This window comes from Taudactylus pleione, unplaced genomic scaffold (assembly GCF_031769625.1).
Source record: "Taudactylus pleione unplaced genomic scaffold, aTauple2 ptg000612l, whole genome shotgun sequence".
Classification (NCBI taxonomy): Eukaryota; Metazoa; Chordata; class Amphibia; order Anura; family Myobatrachidae; genus Taudactylus; species Taudactylus pleione.
Genome location: NW_028285014.1, coordinates 2611012 through 2629617, shown reverse-complemented (window position 1 = coordinate 2629617; position 18606 = coordinate 2611012). Strand labels below are relative to the sequence as shown.

At 33.8% G+C, this 18606-nt stretch overlaps 2 non-coding genes across 2 annotated transcripts; both read right to left on the bottom strand.

Moving 5' to 3' along the window:
* Positions 1-8709: 8709 nt before the first annotated feature.
* TRNAL-CAA (transfer RNA leucine (anticodon CAA)) lies at positions 8710-8818 on the bottom strand. Its single transcript has 2 exons — positions 8781-8818; positions 8710-8755 (listed from the first exon to the last, which is right to left on the bottom strand). It is a non-coding gene; the product is annotated as a tRNA-Leu (tRNA).
* Positions 8819-16779: 7961 nt separating this feature from the next.
* Positions 16780-16888, bottom strand: TRNAL-CAA (transfer RNA leucine (anticodon CAA)). The gene is made up of 2 exons: positions 16851-16888; positions 16780-16825 (listed from the first exon to the last, which is right to left on the bottom strand). It is a non-coding gene; the product is annotated as a tRNA-Leu (tRNA).
* Between the last annotated feature and the right edge of the window lie 1718 nt (positions 16889-18606).

Here is an 18606-nt window from a genome sequence, read left to right as displayed (position 1 = left end):
CCACCATCACTAATTGATTGTGCATACTGGTGTGGAGCAGGCCAGAAAGGGATCTCCAAGATGGCCACCATGGTGAGAAATGGCACAGGTGTGCAGTGAGGGGAGACCACACCAAAGCTCTATTGTCTCCAGTGCAGGGTGGCAGCTGCTCAGTGAAGGAGGTGAAGGATGCACAACTATGCTGGGCACTTTAAGTGGATGCCGACTTAGGTAAAGAATAACATGGCAAGAGGGGTGCCACCATGGGGAGGGCACTGGGGTCCCGCTGTTTGGTCCAGAAGTACAGGTACCAACAACAGCCTCACACTCTGGGGTCAAGGCACAGCACAGGCCGGGTTCCTGCCACGTGCTCTGCGGTCATCACCTGTGAAGTTGGGCACTCTGTCAATGTATTTGGGGCACAATTAAACCCACTGTAACCGCGCTAAAGTTGGGTATAGGCACTGGGAATGGGAGCTCTAAAAATATGCGGCCTCTTAGAATGGCTACCAAGCTACGCCCCCCCAACAAATATTTTTTATAATATATATTTGGGCCATCTTTTTAAATCCAAAGTTTGTGATTATATAATATGTATATTAGAATTTTATGTCACAAACAAGATGTGTGGCACAAAATATTGTAAAAATAAAGTATACAATGCATATTCTGCTTTTTACTTTTCTAATTTCTTCATATATTTCAAATTCATTTTTCTGAAATGATATTCAGATTTATTTTCATTTTTTTTAATGCTTTCACTTATATGCTGCTATGATTGAAGAACAACATTTAAAATAAATTTCTTAGCAGAGTGCAATAGAAATGATTTTGTTAAACCAGAAATCCACAAGACTGCTAAATTCTATAGTAGTAAATAAGGATGCAATAGAAATATAATCAGATGGTGAGAGGCCAGACTACTATCTTTTAAAATACTTGATATGTGTTGTAAAATCTCCAGCATGCAAGTAGATTGGTTAGAAGAAATAATAATACTTTTGGGAAAGGAAGAAGCTGAGACATTATTTACAATTAAAATAACAATATCATTGGTAGTGGTACTGTATGTAAATAATTCAATTATGTCAATCCTATTTGTAGCAGTACATCTCTCACTTTTCTTAGTTTGATTTGACTAATTTGTGTTTTTCTTTCATGTTCTTTATTCTATATTTTTTGTTAGCATATATAAACTGTTTTTTAAATATCACTGGCTGTTTAATAAACAGACAGATATTTTTTATATTTTCATTTATTTTGAAATGCTCCAGAATTAAAGTAGAAAATTCTAATGTATTTCTAAATTAAAACATTATTCATATTTTGAATAGGACATTTAATAAGTACATTTGAGAAAATAGTTTGAGACCACTAAATTTTATATTTATTGCTTATTAGGTGCATCAGGTCTTTTTAGGCAAAATGGCCACTTTGAAATGTATATCTGAAAGGATTGAAAGGAGGAATTTATATCTTAAAGATGATGTGTCTACACAGTAGGTAGAAAATAATGTAAATTCAGATGATATGCATGGTTTATTTAACAAATTAGAAAATTTATGTATTAATGAGACCAGACGTTGGTGGGACCATCTAACCCTACAGAAATATTTAGATCAAGTTTAATTGAATCCTTAAAACATCTACATTTAAAGAGGATAAACAATTTAATGAGGACTGGAACCTAATATTAGATAACTGTTCAATAACTCTTATGAGGCTTCTTGTTAGATTTTGGGAAAACAGAGTAAAGGAGATACAAATAGAAATAGAGAAAGTTCAGAAATTATTAAAAGGGTTTACAGGTGAAAAAGGGTTCCAAGAAAAAGACTATAAAGTTAATGAAAGAGTTTGAAAAATCTCTAATCCTCAATGATAAATTAAATAGAGATAGAAATGACTATGAGAGAAATGAAGTACACTCCTTCAATAGAGGGAGAAGAATGGGATCTAAGCCTAGGACTAGGGAATGATCTTATAGCTTCATTAGATCACAGGACAGATGGAGATTTAAAGATAGTAGGCCTAATAAGGGTTATCAGTATAAACCAGAAGTCTACAATAGAAATCTGAAAACCCAATGGGGGAGAAAAACATTGAGAGAAATGTATATTCCTGTGAGCAATAGATACTAGAGTTTAGCAGATACACCACAGAGGAATTACACACCAGATTGGAAAAAGGATAGAACAAATAAAGACAATGGAAGGGCCCAGTTGATCATCATAATCAGTCCCCAAAGAGGAGTAATTTTTTAGGGGCAACTCGGGGATTACAAAATTGTCCAAATCAAACCCAAATGAGACCAAAATGGTCAGTAAAAAGATCAAGGGATCAAGAAAGAGAAGAACAAAAGGAGGTAGAGGTAAACCCCCCCAAAAATGTACATCTAAATTAAATACAAAAGGTATATTCAACCTCTCCTCTAAAACACTAAGTGATAATGAATTAAAATTATTAGGTAAAGGATTAAACTTTGCCCTGGCAAATAGGCCTAATCTGTTCGATCTTTTCGTGGATCTAAATTGGTTAATTAGAACTCTTAGCAGAAAACACTATTTTTGCTTTAAAATCAATTAAAAAACAAGGAAAGACAGGGTTCCCTGTCATCTTGGAGTTGACTGATGATTTAGCATTAGGAATATTACAATTTTTAGCTATAGAGTCAGATGAACAAAATAAAAATTGTGTAGTGAGACTGAGCAAAAACCCATGAGAAGTAATCTTGATAAAAAAGAAAGAAGGGCCCTGAAAACATTGTCCAGTGACCCAAATATTATTATCAAGCAGGCGGACAAAGGGGGGGGGGGTTGTGATCCTAAATACGTCTGACTATCTGGTAGAATCTTACAGACAATTAAATGATACCCTGTTCTACAAAAGATTGTTGGGAAATCCAGGTACTATATTCCAGAAATAATTAATATCCATTCTGGATGATGCCCTGGCAGTTAATGTGATTTCCAAGGAAGTTATTAATTTTTTGTTTATATCACATCTACGTTTTATTATTTACTGAAGATTCACAAAACTTTAATTTGTCCACCGGGGAGACCTATTATTTCGGGTGTGGGGTCTATAACTAGTCACCTTTCGTGTTTTGTTAATAGTTTCTTACAAAATATGTAAGGGAATTAAGATCCTATATCAATGATACAAAAGGTTTTCTGAAAATGGTAGATGGGGTTAAATGGAAATCTACGTATGTATTTATTACATGTGACATAGAGTCACTTTATTCAAATATAGATAATATAATGAACTAGGTATAAAGGTGAAAGATAAAGGCTTGCTAAAGAGAATATTTAACCCTATAATTTACACAAAACACTAACACTATCAACCCGGCACCCACTGGCCTAGGGTGCTGGGGATAGCCCCGGGCTATCAGTCTAGGCCTGGGGTGCCCTGGAGAGGTGTACCCCTTTATTGGGGAGGTCCCCAACTCCCCAGAGATCCCCAGGCTGGGCTGACTAGCGGTCAGGGGTAATGCTTTGGCCGGGGAAACCAGTGAAAGGTTTTCCCTGGCTGTGGCATTACCCCCCGCTAAAAAGAGTCTGGTGCTGGTTATGGAAGTAACAGGGGACCTCTACTCCTTTTGTCCCCTGTTTTTCCATAACCAGGACCGGCTCTACAAAGCCCTGTGCTGGTTCTTAATATACAGGAGACCCCTACGCATTTTGTCCCCTGTATTTTTAGAACCAGGACAGGCTTTAGAAAGTCCAGGGCTGGTAAAGATATGGAGGGGTGGATGGGGGGGCTGCACGTCATTTTTTTCAAAAAGAACATAACCTTTTACTTAATTACACACAGAAACATGCATGTATCTCATGGATATGTGCATGTTTCTGTGTTAATCTGACCTGCTCAGGATATACTCGCTATCCTGAAGCAGGTCTATTATTTGGGGACTTTTGTTTATTTTTTTTTGCGAGTCTAAAACAGACACCCTATTACACTGGGCGAGATGATTGTTTTCAATGTGAAAACATCTGGATGCGAGTTTGAGAATGGGGATTTGTAGTAACACTGAAAAAATGTGAGTTCTATTGAACTGACACCCTATTACATTGGAGAGTTGTGAAAAATTGCGAGTTTAGCACAAAACTCACAATTTACCAAAACAGACACCCTATTACATTTGGCCCTATATGGTCAATTTTTATATGGTTTTATTTAAAATGTAATTTTGCAATATAAGAAATGATTAGAGTGAATGTACATTTTATGAATTAATAGTTTTTATTATATGTTATTTTTTTTTAATTTGATGTTTTATGACCTGTATTCATTAACGATGCAATTTAAAAAAAAATTTCTTAGTGCTACAGTACATTTGTAATTTCAATAAATTTAATATACTTTATACTCATTTAATTTAAAGGTAATTTTTGAAAATATTATTTTAATAATAGCTGAATGTGTTACATACTGTTTGGGGATAAGTCAAAGCATACTAACCTTATGAACTGTGGTTGTAGATGTGGAGGTCTTGAAAAGTTAAATGCTTCTGTTTTATAACAAATATGTATATCAAACAGACCTCCTATAATAGCATCTCCGCTCATGTAAAATGGTCTTTGTGGATATGGTGTTCCAGGCCTACAGCCAAACACTGTAGTCTGACATGCACCTTTACAGAACAGTAACAGTATTAACATATTACTAAGAATTATTTTCATATTTGAATACTTTCTCATCGATAACAAGCCAACCTGGTTTTGTCGGAACATAATATGTTCGAAGACAAGACAGCTTTTTTAGTGAAGAATGAGGTATCAGGTTTCTGTTCAATAATAATGCTGTTTGAATACAGCACATGCTAGGAAATTAGATTTCCATTCCTTAATGGTTCTTTATTTTATAACATACTTGATATACATACATCTCCCTATGGGAAATGTGCTTGGTTATTGTTGCACTAAAATACCTTTAAAAAAATTAATTGTAATAGTTCCAAAGTAGTAATTATTAGTCAGCACAAAAGGATTAGCTCCCAGGGGTAAGTTATGTAGATAATTTTATTTAGAAAACAGATGTAAAACAAATCTATAATTTCAATAATCATGACCTTAGTAATTGGCAAGTATCTTAAGGGCCCTGGTAAATATGAAGTTAATATAATTTTTCTTATACATGGTATCTTATAATTTAAGAATAATTTGATTAATTTAACTATAATGCAACATGCACTTGACTGGTATGTAAAGGGAATGACCCATAAATCCTTAGGTCTTTAACAGGTTCTGTGTACTCTATTTCATTAAATCTTTGCATTGCATATTGCTTAAATGAGATCAAGATTTCAATGTCTGAAAGAGAAAAGGTTGAAAGACAATAGATGTCCTGAGCACACATTTCAATGTCAGTCATTTTGACGGTTAGATTTAACCATAGATAAATGTACTTTCAATGAAAAGAGCAAGAAAATATTGTCAGAAGTGAGATTCGAACCCACGCCTCATTACAGTACAGAGACCAGGAATCTCTTTCACTGTAGAGAAGTTTTTTGAGTCTGATGCCTTAGACAGCACAACTATCCTGACAAACACATCTGTATATTATAAAATGTTGCCTATGTATCAGTAGTTTCAAAAAGTTTGCCTATTAGGGTTAATGATTTTGGGTGTGTTTCTAACAATGAATACTGCATGTACTTTTTAAAAATTAAATCATTAAATCAAGATATTGGATAGTCTGACCCCTAAAAGCTGTTGATTGAGTATAATATTATTCAGGAAAAATAGCTCAAGTTATAGTGTTATCCATCAAAACCACCATTGTCACCATTTACTGAATCCTAAATCCTGGCAGAACAGATTAGGTTGTCTAACAATAATTTGTGTATCACTTACATGTAAACTCTAATGCTTTCAATGCCAATTATTGTTGTGTTATATGTTTAGATCACTGAATACTAAAATAATATTGTATGCAGAATGCATTATTCCAATAGCCAACTTCCACATTAACTGAACTTTAGAATTTTAAAACTAATCATGGTATCTTTATCATTTATGAATAATTTCATTAATTTAACTCGAATGCAATATGATTTTGAAATAGATGTGAAATCCAATAAATTCTTAGGTCTTTAACAGTTTCTACGCACTTTGTTTCATTAAATCATTGCACTGCGCATTGCTTAGACATAGATGGGATCAAGATTTCAATGTCTGGGAGAGGAAAGATTGAAAAACTGTGGATGTGTGATTTTGACAAATAATTTGTACTTCTTGAAAAAGAATCATTAAATCAAGATCTTGGATTAATGCATTACCTCTAAAAGCTGTTTATTAAATCACAATATATAGGAAAAATGGCTCAAGCTAAATTGTTATCCTTCAAAATTACTGTTACCACACTTTACTAAGGTCTTCATCCAGGCAAAATAGATTAGGTTCTCTTACAAGTAAATTGTGTATCACTTAATATGTAAAGTCTAAAAGCCTTAAAATACTTTCGATCCCAATAATTCTTGTGTTTTATGTTTAGATTACTGAATACTAAAATAATGTTGTGCAAACAATACTCATTCTTCAAAGAAAGAGATGTACAAGAACACAAGGACATGCACTGAAACTGGAAGGAGATAGGCTGAGAGGAAATTTAAGGATAAATTACTTCATAGAAATGGTAGTGGATAAATGGAATAGCCTCAAATCAGATGTTGTTGAAGCTAAAATGGTGAAACAATTTAAACACGCTTGGGATAGGCATAAGAATAACTTTAAGAGAGATGTAAGGAGCAAATAAGGTTGAAGTTGTATAAAGGATACATAAAAAGAGGCAGACTAGATGGGCCAAGTAGTTCTTATCTGCCATTAAGATCTATGTTTCTATGTAATACATTATTCCAGTAGCCAATTTCTACAAGAACTGAAATTTAGAATTTTAAAACTAATCATAGTGTCTATATCATTATAGAATAATTTAATTAATTTAACTCTAAAGCAATTTAATCTTGATTGGAATGTAGATGGGAAAATCGATCAATTCTTCGGTCTTTAACAGTTTCTATGCCCTTTAATTCATTCAATCATTGCACTGCACATTGCTTAGAAATAAATGGGATCAAGATATCAATGTCTGGGAGAGGAAAGATTGTAAGACTGTGGATGCCCTGAGCATACTTCTCAATGTCGGTCATTCTGAGTCTAAAACATAACCAAAGAGCAAGAAAATATTGTCAGAAGTGGGATTTGAACCCAAACCTCTTTACAGAGACCAAAATTCCCATTAACTGGAAGAGTAGAAATTTAGTCTGGCGCCTTAGACTGCTCAGCCATCCTGACAAGCACATCAGTATGTCCAAACCTGCTTCCTGTTAGGGTTTATCATTTTACTATTTATATTTTTGAGTGTGATTTTAACAAACAATTTGGACTTCTTGAAAAAGGAGTCAGTAAATCAAGATCTTAGATTAATGCATTTCCTCTAAAAGCTGTTTCTTAAATAACATTATTTAGGAAAAATGGCTCAAGCTAAAGGGTTATCCTTCAAAATTACTGTTGCCACCCTTTGCTAAGGTCTTCATCCTAGCAGACCAGATTAGTTTGTCTTAGAAGTAAATTGTATATCACGTTATATGTAAAGTCTAAGAGCCTTGAAATACTTTCGATGCCAATTAATCTTGTGTTTTATGTTTAGATTACTGAATACTAAACAAATGTTGTGCAAACAATACTTATTCTTCAAAGGAAGAGATGTACAAGAACACGAGGACTTGCACTGAAACTGGAGGGAGGGAGACTTAGAGGAAATATGATTTGGACTTGTTGAAAAAGGGGTCATTAAATCAAGATCTTAGATTAATGCATTTCCTCTAAAAGCTGTTTCTTAAATAACATTATTTAGGAAAAATGGCTCAAGCTAAAGTGTTATCCTTCAAAATTACTGTTGCCACCCTTTACTAAGGTCTTCATCCTAGCAGAACAGATTAGTTTGTCTTAGAAGTAAATTGAATATCATGTTATATGTAAAGTCTAAGAGCCTTAAAATACTTTCGATGCCAATTATTCTTGTGTTTTATGTTTAGATTACTGAATACTAAAAGAATGTCGTGCAAACAATATTTATTCTTCAAAGGAAGAGATGTACAAGAACATGAGGACATGCACTGAAACTGAAGGGATGTAGACTTAGAGGAAATTTGAAGAAAATTTACTTCACAGAAAGGGTAGTTGATAAATAGAAAAGCCTCCCATCCAATGTTGTTGAAGCTAAATGGTGAAACAATTTAAACACGCTTCGGATAGGCATAAGAATATCCTTAAGAGAAATGTAAGGAGCAAATAGGGTTGAAGTTGCCTAAAGGATACATGAAAAGGAGCAGACTACATGGTCCAAGTGGTTCTTATCTGCCATCAAATTCTGTTTCTATGTAATACATTATTTCAATAGCCAATTTATACATGAACTGAACTTTAGAATTTTAAAACTAATCATAGTGTCTTTATCATTTAAGAATAATTTAATTAATTTAACTCTAATGTAATTTGATCTTGATTGGAATGTAGATGGGAAAATCGATCAATTCTTAGGTCTTTAAAAGTTTCTATGCCCTTTAATTCATTCAATCAATGTGCTTCATATTGCTTAGAAATAAATGGGATCAAGATATCAATGTCTTGGAGAGGAAAGATTGAAAGACTGTGGATGTCCTGAGCATACTTCTCAATGTCAGTCATTTTGAGTGTAAAACATAACCAAAGAGCAAAAATATATTGTCAGAAGTGGGATTTGAACCTACGCCTCTTTACAGAGACCAGAATTCCCATTAAGTGGAAGAGTCGAATCTTGAGTCTGGCGCCTTAGACCGCTCGGCCATCCTGACAAGCACATAAGTATGTCTGAACCTACTGCCTGTTAGGGTTTATCATTTTACTATTTATATTTTTGATTGTGATTTTGACAAATAATTTGGACTTGTTGAAAAAGGGGTCATTAAATCAAGATCTTAGATTAATGCATTTCCTCTAAAAGCTGTTTCTTAAATAACATTACTTAGGAAAAATGGCTCAAGCTAAAGTGTTATCCTTCAAAATTACTGTTGCCACCCTTTACTAAGGTCTTCATCCTAGCAGAACAGATTAGTTTGACTTAGAAGTAAATTGTATATCACGTTATATGTAAAGTCTAAGAGCCTTAAAATACTTTCGATGCCAATTATTCTTGTGTTTTATGTTTAGATTACTGAATACTAAAAGAATGTTGTGCAAACAATACTTATTCTTCAAAGGAAGAGATGTACAAGAACACGAGGACATGCACTGAAACTGGAGGGAGGTAGACTTAGAGGAAATTTGAAGAAAAATTACTTCACAGAAAGGGTAGTTGATAAATAGAAAAGCCTCCCATCCGATGTTGTTGAAGCTAAATGGTGAAACAATTTAAACACGCTTGGGATAGGCATAAGAATATCCTTAAGAGAAATGTAAGGAGCAAATAGGGTTGAAGTTGCCTAAAGGATACATGAAAAGGAGCAGACTACATGGGCCAAGTGGTTCCTATCTGCCATCAAATTCTGTTTCTATGTAATACATTATTTCAATAGCCAATTTCTACATGAACTGAACTTTAGAATTTTAAAACTAATCATAGTGTCTTTATCATTTAAGAATAATTTAATTAATTTAACTCTAATGTAATTTGATCTTGATTGGAATGTAGGTGGGAAAATCGATCAATTCTTAGGTCTTTAAAAGTTTCTATGCCCTTTAATTAATTCAATCATTGTGCTTCATATTGCTTAGAAATAAATGGGATCAAGAAATCAATGTCTTGGAGAGGAAAGATTGAAAGACTGTGGATGTCCTGAGCATACTTCTCAATGTAGGTAATTTTGAGTGTAAAGCATAACCAAAGAGCAAAAATAAATTGTCAGAAGTGGGATTTGAACCTACGCCTCCTTACAGAGACCAGAATTCCCATTAACTGGAAGAGTAGAATCTTGAGTCTGGTGTCTTAGACCGCTCGGCCATCCTGACAAGCACATCAGTATGTCCAAACCTGCTTCCTGTTAGGGTTTATCATTTTACTATTTATATTTTTGATTGTGATTTTGACAAATAATTTGGACTTGTTGAAAAAGGGGTCATTAAATCAAGATCTTAGATTAATGCATTTCCTCTAAAAGCTGTTTCTTAAATAACATTACTTAGGAAAAATGGCTCAAGCTAAAGTGTTATCCTTCAAAATTACTGTTGCCACCCTTTACTAAGGTCTTAATCCTAGCAGAACAGATTAGTTTGTCTTAGAAGTAAATTGTATATCACGTTATATGTAAAGTCTAAGAGCCTTAAAATACTTTCGATGCCAATTATTCTTGTGTTTTATGTTTAGATTACTGAATACTAAAAGAATGTTGTGCAAACAATACTTATTCTTCAAAGGAAGAGATGTACAAGAACACGAGGACATGCACTGAAACTGGAGGGAGGTAGACTTAGAGGAAATTTGAAGAAAAATTACTTCACAGAAAGGGTAGTTGATAAATAGAAAAGCCTCCCATCCGATGTTGTTGAAGCTAAATGGTGAAACAATTTAAACACGCTTGGGATAGGCATAAGAATATCCTTAAGAGAAATGTAAGGAGCAAATAGGGTTGAAGTTGCCTAAAGGATACATGAAAAGGAGCAGACTACATGGGCCAAGTGGTTCTTATCTGCCATCAAATTCTGTTTCTATGTAATACATTATTTCAATAGCCAATTTCTACATGAACTGAACTTTAGAATTTTAAAACTAATCATAGTGTCTTTATCATTTAAGAATAATTTAATTAATTTAACTCTAATGTAATTTGATCTTGATTGGAATGTAGGTGGGAAAATCAATCAATTCTTAGGTCTTTAAAAGTTTCTATGCCCTTTAATTAATTCAATCATTGTGCTTCATATTGCTTAGAAATAAATGGGATCAAGATATCAATGTCTTGGAGAGGAAAGATTGAAAGACTGTGGATGTCCTGAGCATACTTCTCAATGTAGGTAATTTTGAGTGTAAAGCATAACCAAAGAGCAAAAATAAATTGTCAGAAGTGGGATTTGAACCTACGCCTCCTTACAGAGACCAGAATTCCCATTAACTGGAAGAGTAGAATCTTGAGTCTGGTGTCTTAGACCGCTCGGCCTTCCTGACAAGCACATCAATATGTCCAAACCTGCTTCCTGTTAGGGTTTATCATTTTACTATTTATATTTTTGATTGTGATTTTGACAAATAATTTGGACTTGTTGAAAAAGGGGTCATTAAATCAAGATCTTAGATTAATGCATTTCCTCTAAAAGCTGTTTCTTAAATAACATTACTTAGGAAAAATGACTCAAGCTAAAGTGTTATCCTTCAAAATTACTGTTGCCACCCTTTACTAAGGTCTTAATCCTAGCAGAACAGATTAGTTTGTCTTAGAAGTAAATTGTATATCACGTTATATGTAAAGTCTAAGAGCCTTAAAATACTTTCGATGCCAATTATTCTTGTGTTTTATGTTTAGATTACTGAATACTAAAAGAATGTTGTGCAAGCAAAACTTATTCTTCAAAGGAAGAGATGTACAAGAACACGAGGACATGCACTGAAACTGGAGGGAGGTAGACTTAGAGGAAATTTGAAGAAAAATTACTTCACAGAAAGGGTAGTTGATAAAAAGAAAAGCCTCCCATCCGATGTTGTTGAAGCTAAATGTTGAAACAATTTAAACACGCTTCGGATAGGCATAAGAATATCCTTAAGAGAAATGTAAGGAGCAAATAGGGTTGAAGTTGCCTAAAGGATACATGAAAAGGAGCAGACTACATGGGCCAAGTGGTTCTTATCTGCCATCAAATTCTGTTTCTATGTAATACATTATTTCAATAGCCAATTTCTATATGAACTGAACTTTAGAATTTTAAAACTGATCATAGTGTCTTTATCATTTAAGAATAATTTAATTAATTTAAGTCTAATGTAATTTGATCTTGATTGGAATCTAGATGGGAAAATTGATCAATTCTTAGGTGTTTAACAGTTTCTATGCCCTTTAATTCATTCAATCATTGCACTTCACATTGCTTAGAAATAAATGGGATCAAGATATCAATGTCTGGGAGAGGAAAGATTGAAAGACTGTGGATGTCCTGAGCATACTTCTCAATGTCGGTCATTTTGAGTCTAAAACATAAGCAAAGAGCAAGAAAATATTGTCAGAAATGGGATTTGAACCCACGCCTCTTTACAGAGACCAAAATTCCCATGAACTGGAAGAATAGAATCTTGAGTCTGGCGCCATAGTCCGCTCAGCCATCCTGACAAGCACATCAGTATGTCCAAACCTGCTGCCTGTTAGGGTTTATCATTTTACTATTTATATTTTTGATTGTAATTTTGACAAATAATTTGGACTTGTTCAAAAAGGGGTCATTAAATCAAGATCTTAGATTAATGCATTTCCTCTAAAAGCTGTTTCTTAAATAACATTATTTAGGAAAAATGGCTCAAGCTAAGGTGTTATCCTTCAAAATTACTGTTGCCACCCTTTACTAAGGTCTTCATCCTAGCAGAACAGATTAGTTTGTCTTAGAAGTAAATTGTATATCACGTTATATGTAAAGTCTAAGAGCCTTAAAATACTTTCGATGCCAATTATTCTTGTGTTTTATGTTTAGATTACTGAATACTAAAAGAATGTTGTGCAAACAATACTTATTCTTCAAAGGAAGAGATGTACAAGAACACGAGGACATGCACTGAAACTGGAGGGAGGTAGACTTAGAGGAAATTTGATGAAAAATTACTTCACAGAAAGGGTAGTTGATAAATAGAAAAGCCTCCCATCCGATGTTGTTGAAGCTAAACGGTGAAACAATTTAAACACGCTTCGGATAGGCATAAGAATATCCTTAAGAGAAATGTAAGGAGCAAATAGGGTTGAAGTTGCCTAAAGGATACATGCAAAGGAGCAGACTACATGGGCCAAGTGGTTCTTATCTGCCAGCAAATTCTGTTTCTATGTAATACATTATTTCAATAGCCAATTTCTACATGAACTGAACTTTAGAATTTTAAAACTAATCATAGTGTCTTTATCATTTAAGAATAATTTAATTAATTTAACTCTAATGTAATTTGATCTTGATTGGAATGTAGATGGGAAAATCGATCAATTCTTAGGTCTTTAAAAGTTTCTATGCCCTTTAATTAATTCAATCATTGTGCTTCATATTGCTTAGAAATAAATGGGATCAAGATATCAATGTCTGGGAGAGTAAAGATTGAAAGACTGTGGATGTCCTGAGCATACTTCTTAATGTCGGTCATTTTGAGTGTTAAACATAACCAAAGAGCAAGAACATATTGTCAGAAGTGGGATTTGAACCTTCACCTCTTTACAGAGACCAGAATTCCCATTAACTGGAAGAGTAGAACTTTGAGTCTGGCGCCTCAGACCGCTCGGCCATCCTGACAAGCACATCAGTATGTCCAAACCTGCTTCCTGTTAGGGTTTATCATTTTACTATTTATATTTTTGATTTTGATTTTGACAAATAATTTGGACTTGTTGAAAAAGGGGTCATTAAATCAAGATCTTAGATTAATGCATTTCCTCTAAAAGCTGTTTCTTAAATAACATTACTTAGGAAAAATAGCTCAAGCTAAAGTGTTATCCTTCAAAATTACTGTTGCCACCATTTACTAAGCTCTTCATCCTAGCAGAACAGATTAGTTTGTCTTAGAAGTAAATTGTATATCACGTTATATGTAAAGTCTAAGAGCCTTAAAATACTTTCGATGCCAATTATTCTTGTGTTTTATGTTTAGATTACTGAATACTAAAAGTATTTTGTGCAAACAATACTTATTCTTCAAAGGAAGAGATGTACAAGAACATGAGGACATGCACTGAAACTGGAGGGAGGTAGACTTAGAGGAAATTTGAAGAAAAATTACTTCACAGAAAGTGTAGTTGATAAATAGAAAAGCCTCCCATCCGATGTTGTTGAAGCTAAATGGTGAAACAATTTAAACACGCTTGGGATAGGCATAAGAATATCCTTAAGAGAAATGTAAGGAGCAAATAGGGTTGAAGTTGCCTAAAGGATACATGAAAAGGAGCAGACTACGTGGGCCAAGTGGTTCTTATCTGCCATCAAATTCTGTTTCTATGTAAAACATTATTTCAACCGCCAATTTCTACATGAACTGAACTTTAGAATTTTAAAACTAATCATAGTGTCTTTATCATTTAAGAATAATTAAATTAATTTAAGTCTAATGTAATTTGATCTTGATTGGAATGTAGATGGGAAAATCGATCAATTCTTAGGTCTTTAACAGTTTCTATACCCTTTAATTCATTCAATCATTGTGCTTCATATTGCTTAGAAATAAATGGGATCAAGATATCAATGTCTGGGAGAGGAAAGATTGAAAGACTGTGGATGTCCTGAGCATACCTCTCAATGTCAGTCATTTTGAGTGTAAAACATAACCAAAGAGCAAGAAAATATTGTCAGAAGTGGGATTTGAACCTATACCTCTTTACAGAGACCAGAATTACCATTAACTGGAAGAGTAGAATCTTGAGTATGGTGCCTTAGACGGCTCGGCCATCCTGACAAGCACGTCAGTATGTCCAAACCTGCTTCCTGTTAGGGTTTATCATTTTACTATTTATATTTTTGTTTGTGATTTTGACAAATAATTTGGACTTGTTGAAAAAGGGGTCATTAAATCAAGATCTTAGATTAATGCATTTCCTCTAAAAGCTGTTTCTTAGATAACATTACTTAGGAGAAATGGCTCAAGCTAAAGTGTTATCCTTCAAAATTACTGTTGCCACCCTTTACTAAGGTCTTCATCCTAGCAGAACAGATTAGTTTGTCTTAGAAGTAAATTGTATATCACGTTATATGTAAAGTCTAAGAGCCTTAAAATACTTTCGAAGCCAATTATTCTTGTGTTTTATGTTTAAATTACTGAATACTAAAAGAATGTTGTGCAAACAATACTTATTCTTCAAAGGAAGAGATGTACAAGAACACGAGGACATGCACTGAAACTGGAGGGAGGTAGACTTAGAGGAAATTTGAAGAAAAATTACTTCACAGAAAGGGTAGTTGATAAATAGAAAAGCCTCCCATCCGATGTTGTTGAAGCTAAATGGTGAAACAATTTAAACACGCTTGGGATAGGCATAAGAATATCCTTAAGAGAAATGTAAGGAGCAAATAGGGTTGAAGTTGCCTAAAGGACACATGAAAAGGAGCAGACTACGTGGGCCAAGTGGTTCTTATCTGCCATCAAATTCTGTTTCTATGTAAAACATTATTTCAACCGCCAATTTCTACATGAACTGAACTTTAGAATTTTAAAACTAATCATAGTGTCTTTATCATTTAAGAATAATTAAATTAATTTAAGTCTAATGTAATTTGATCTTGATTGGAATGTAGATGGGAAAATCGATCAATTCTTAGGTCTTTAAAAGTTTCTATACCCTTTAATTCATTCAATCATTGTGCTTCATATTGCTTAGAAATAAATGGGATCAAGATATCAATGTCTGGGAGAGGAAAGATTGAAAGACTGTGGATGTCCTGAGCATACCTCTCAATGTCGGTCATTTTGAGTGTAAAACATAACCAAAGAGCAAGAAAATATTGTCAGAAGTGGGATTTGAACCTATACCTCTTTACAGAGAACAGAATCACCATTAACTGAAAAAGTAGAACCTTGAGTCTGGCGCCTCAGACCGCTCGGCCATCCTGACAAGCACATCAGTATTTCCAAACCTGCTTCCTGTTAGGGTTTATCATTTTACTATTTATATTTTTGATTGTGATTTTGACAAATAATTTCGACTTGTTGAAAAAGGGGTCATTAAATCAAGATCTTCGATTAATGCATTTCCTCTAAAAGCTGTTTCTTAAATAACATTATTTAGGAAAAAAGCTCAAGCTAAAGTGTTATCCTTCAAAATTACTTTTGCCACTCTTTACTAAGGTCTTCATCCTAGCAGAACAGATTAGTTTGTCTTAGAAGTAAATTGTATATCATGTTATATGTAAAGTCTAAGAGCCTTAAAATACTTTCGATGCCAATTATTCTTGTGTTTTATGTTTAGATTACTGAATACTAAAAGAATGTTGTGCAAGCAATACTTATTCTTCAAAGGAAGAGATGTACAAGAACACGAGGACATGCACTGAAACTGGAGGGAGGTAGACTTAGAGGAAATTTGAAGAAAAATTACTTCACAGAAAGGGTAGTTGATAAAAAGAAAAGCCTCCCATCCGATGTTGTTGAAGCTAAATGGTGAAACAATTTAAACACGCTTGGGATAGGCATAAGGATATCCTTAAGAGAAATGTAAGGAGCAAATATGGTTGAAGTTGCCTAAAGGATACATGAAAAGGAGCAGACTACATGGGCCAAGTGATTCTTATCTGCCATCAAATTCTGTTTCTATGTAATACATTATTTCAATAGCCAATTTCTACATGAACTGAACTTTAGAATTTTAAAACTAATCATAGTGTCTTTATCATTTAAGAATAATTTAATTAATTTAACTCTAATGTAATTTGATCTTGATTGGAATGTAGATGGGAAAATCGATCAATTCTTAGGTCTTTAAAAGTTTCTATGCCCTTTAATTCATTCAATCATTGTGCTTCATATTGCTTAGAAATAAATGGGATCAAGATATCAATGTCTGGGAGAGGAAAGATTGAAAGACTGTGGATGTCCTGAGCAAACTTCTCAATGTCGGTCATTTTGAGTGTAAAACATAACCAAAGAGTAAGAAAATATCGTCAGAAGTGGGATTTGAACCCACGCCTCTTTACAGAGACCAGAATTCCCATTAACTGGAAGAGTAGAATCTTGAGTTTGGCGCCTTAGACCGCTCGGCCATCCTGACAAGCACATCAGTATACCCGAACCTGCTTCCTGTTAGGGTTTATCATTTTACTATTTATATTTTTGATTGTGATTTTGACAAATAATTTTGACTTGTTGAAAAAGGGGTCATTAAATCAAGATCTTAGATTTAAGCATTTCGTCTAAAAGCTGTTTCTTAAATAACATTATTTAGGAAAAATGGCTCAAGCTAAAGTGTTATCCTTCAAAATTACTGTTGCCACCATTTACTAAGGTCTTCATCCTAGCAGAACAGATTAGTTTGTCTTAGAAGTAAATTGTATATCACGTTATATGTAAAGTCTAAGAGCCTTAAAATACTTTCGATGCCAATTATTCTTGTGTTTTATGTTTAGATTACATGAATACTAAAAGAATGTTGTGCAAGCAATACTTATTCTTCAAAGGAAGAGATGTACAAGAACACGAGGACATGCACTGAAACTGGAGGGAGGTAGACTTAGAGGAAATTTGAAGAAAAATTACTTCACAGAAAGGGTAGTTGATAAAAAGAAAAGCCTCCCATCCGATGTTGTTGAAGCTAAATGGTGAAACAATTTAAACACACTTCGGATAGGCATAAGAATATCCTTAAGAGAAATGTAAGGAGCAAATAGGGTTGAAGTTGCCTAAAGGATACATGAAAAGGAGCAGACTACATGGGCCAAGTGGTTCTTATCTGCCATCAAATTCTGTTTCTATGTAAAACATTATTTCAACAGTCAATTTCTACATGAACTGAACTTTAGAATTTTAAAACTAATCATAGTGTCTTTATCATTTAAGAATAATTAAATTAATTTAAGTCTAATGTAATTTGATCTTGATTGGAATGTAGATGGGAAAATCGATCAATTCTTAGGTCTTTAACAGTTTCTATACCCTTTAATTCATTCAATCATTGTGCTTCATATTGCTTAGAAATAAATGGGATCAAGATATCAATGTCTGGGAGAGGAAAGATTGAAAGACTGTGGATGTCCTGAGCATACCTCTCAATGTCAGTCATTTTGAGTGTAAAACATAACCAAAGAGCAAGAAAATATTGTCAGAAGTGGGATTTGAACCTATACCTCTTTACAGAGACCAGAATTACCATTAACTGGAAGAGTAGAATCTTGAGTATGGTGCCTTAGACGGCTCGGCCATCCTGACAAGCACGTCAGTATGTCCAAACCTGCTTCCTGTTAGGGTTTATCATTTTACTATTTATATTTTTGTTTGTGATTTTGACAAATAATTTGGACTTGTTGAAAATGGGGTCATTAAATCAAGATCTTAGATTAATGCATTTCCTCTAAAAGCTGTTTCTTAGATAACATTACTTAGGAGAAATGGCTCAAGCTAAAGTGTTATCCTTCAAAATTACTGTTGCCACCCTTTACTAAGGTCTTCATCCTAGCAGAACAGATTAGTTTGTCTTAGAAGTAAATTGTATATCACGTTATATGTAAAGTCTAAGAGCCTTAAAATACTTTCGAAGCCAATTATTCTTGTGTTTTATGTTTAAATTACTGAATACTAAAAGAATGTTGTGCAAACAATACTTATTCTTCAAAGGAAGAGATGTACAAGAACACGAGGACATGCACTGAAACTGGAGGGAGGTAGACTTAGAGGAAATTTGAAGAAAAATTACTTCACAGAAAGGGTAGTTGATAAATAGAAAAGCCTCCCATCCGATGTTGTTGAAGCTAAATGGTGAAACAATTTAAACAC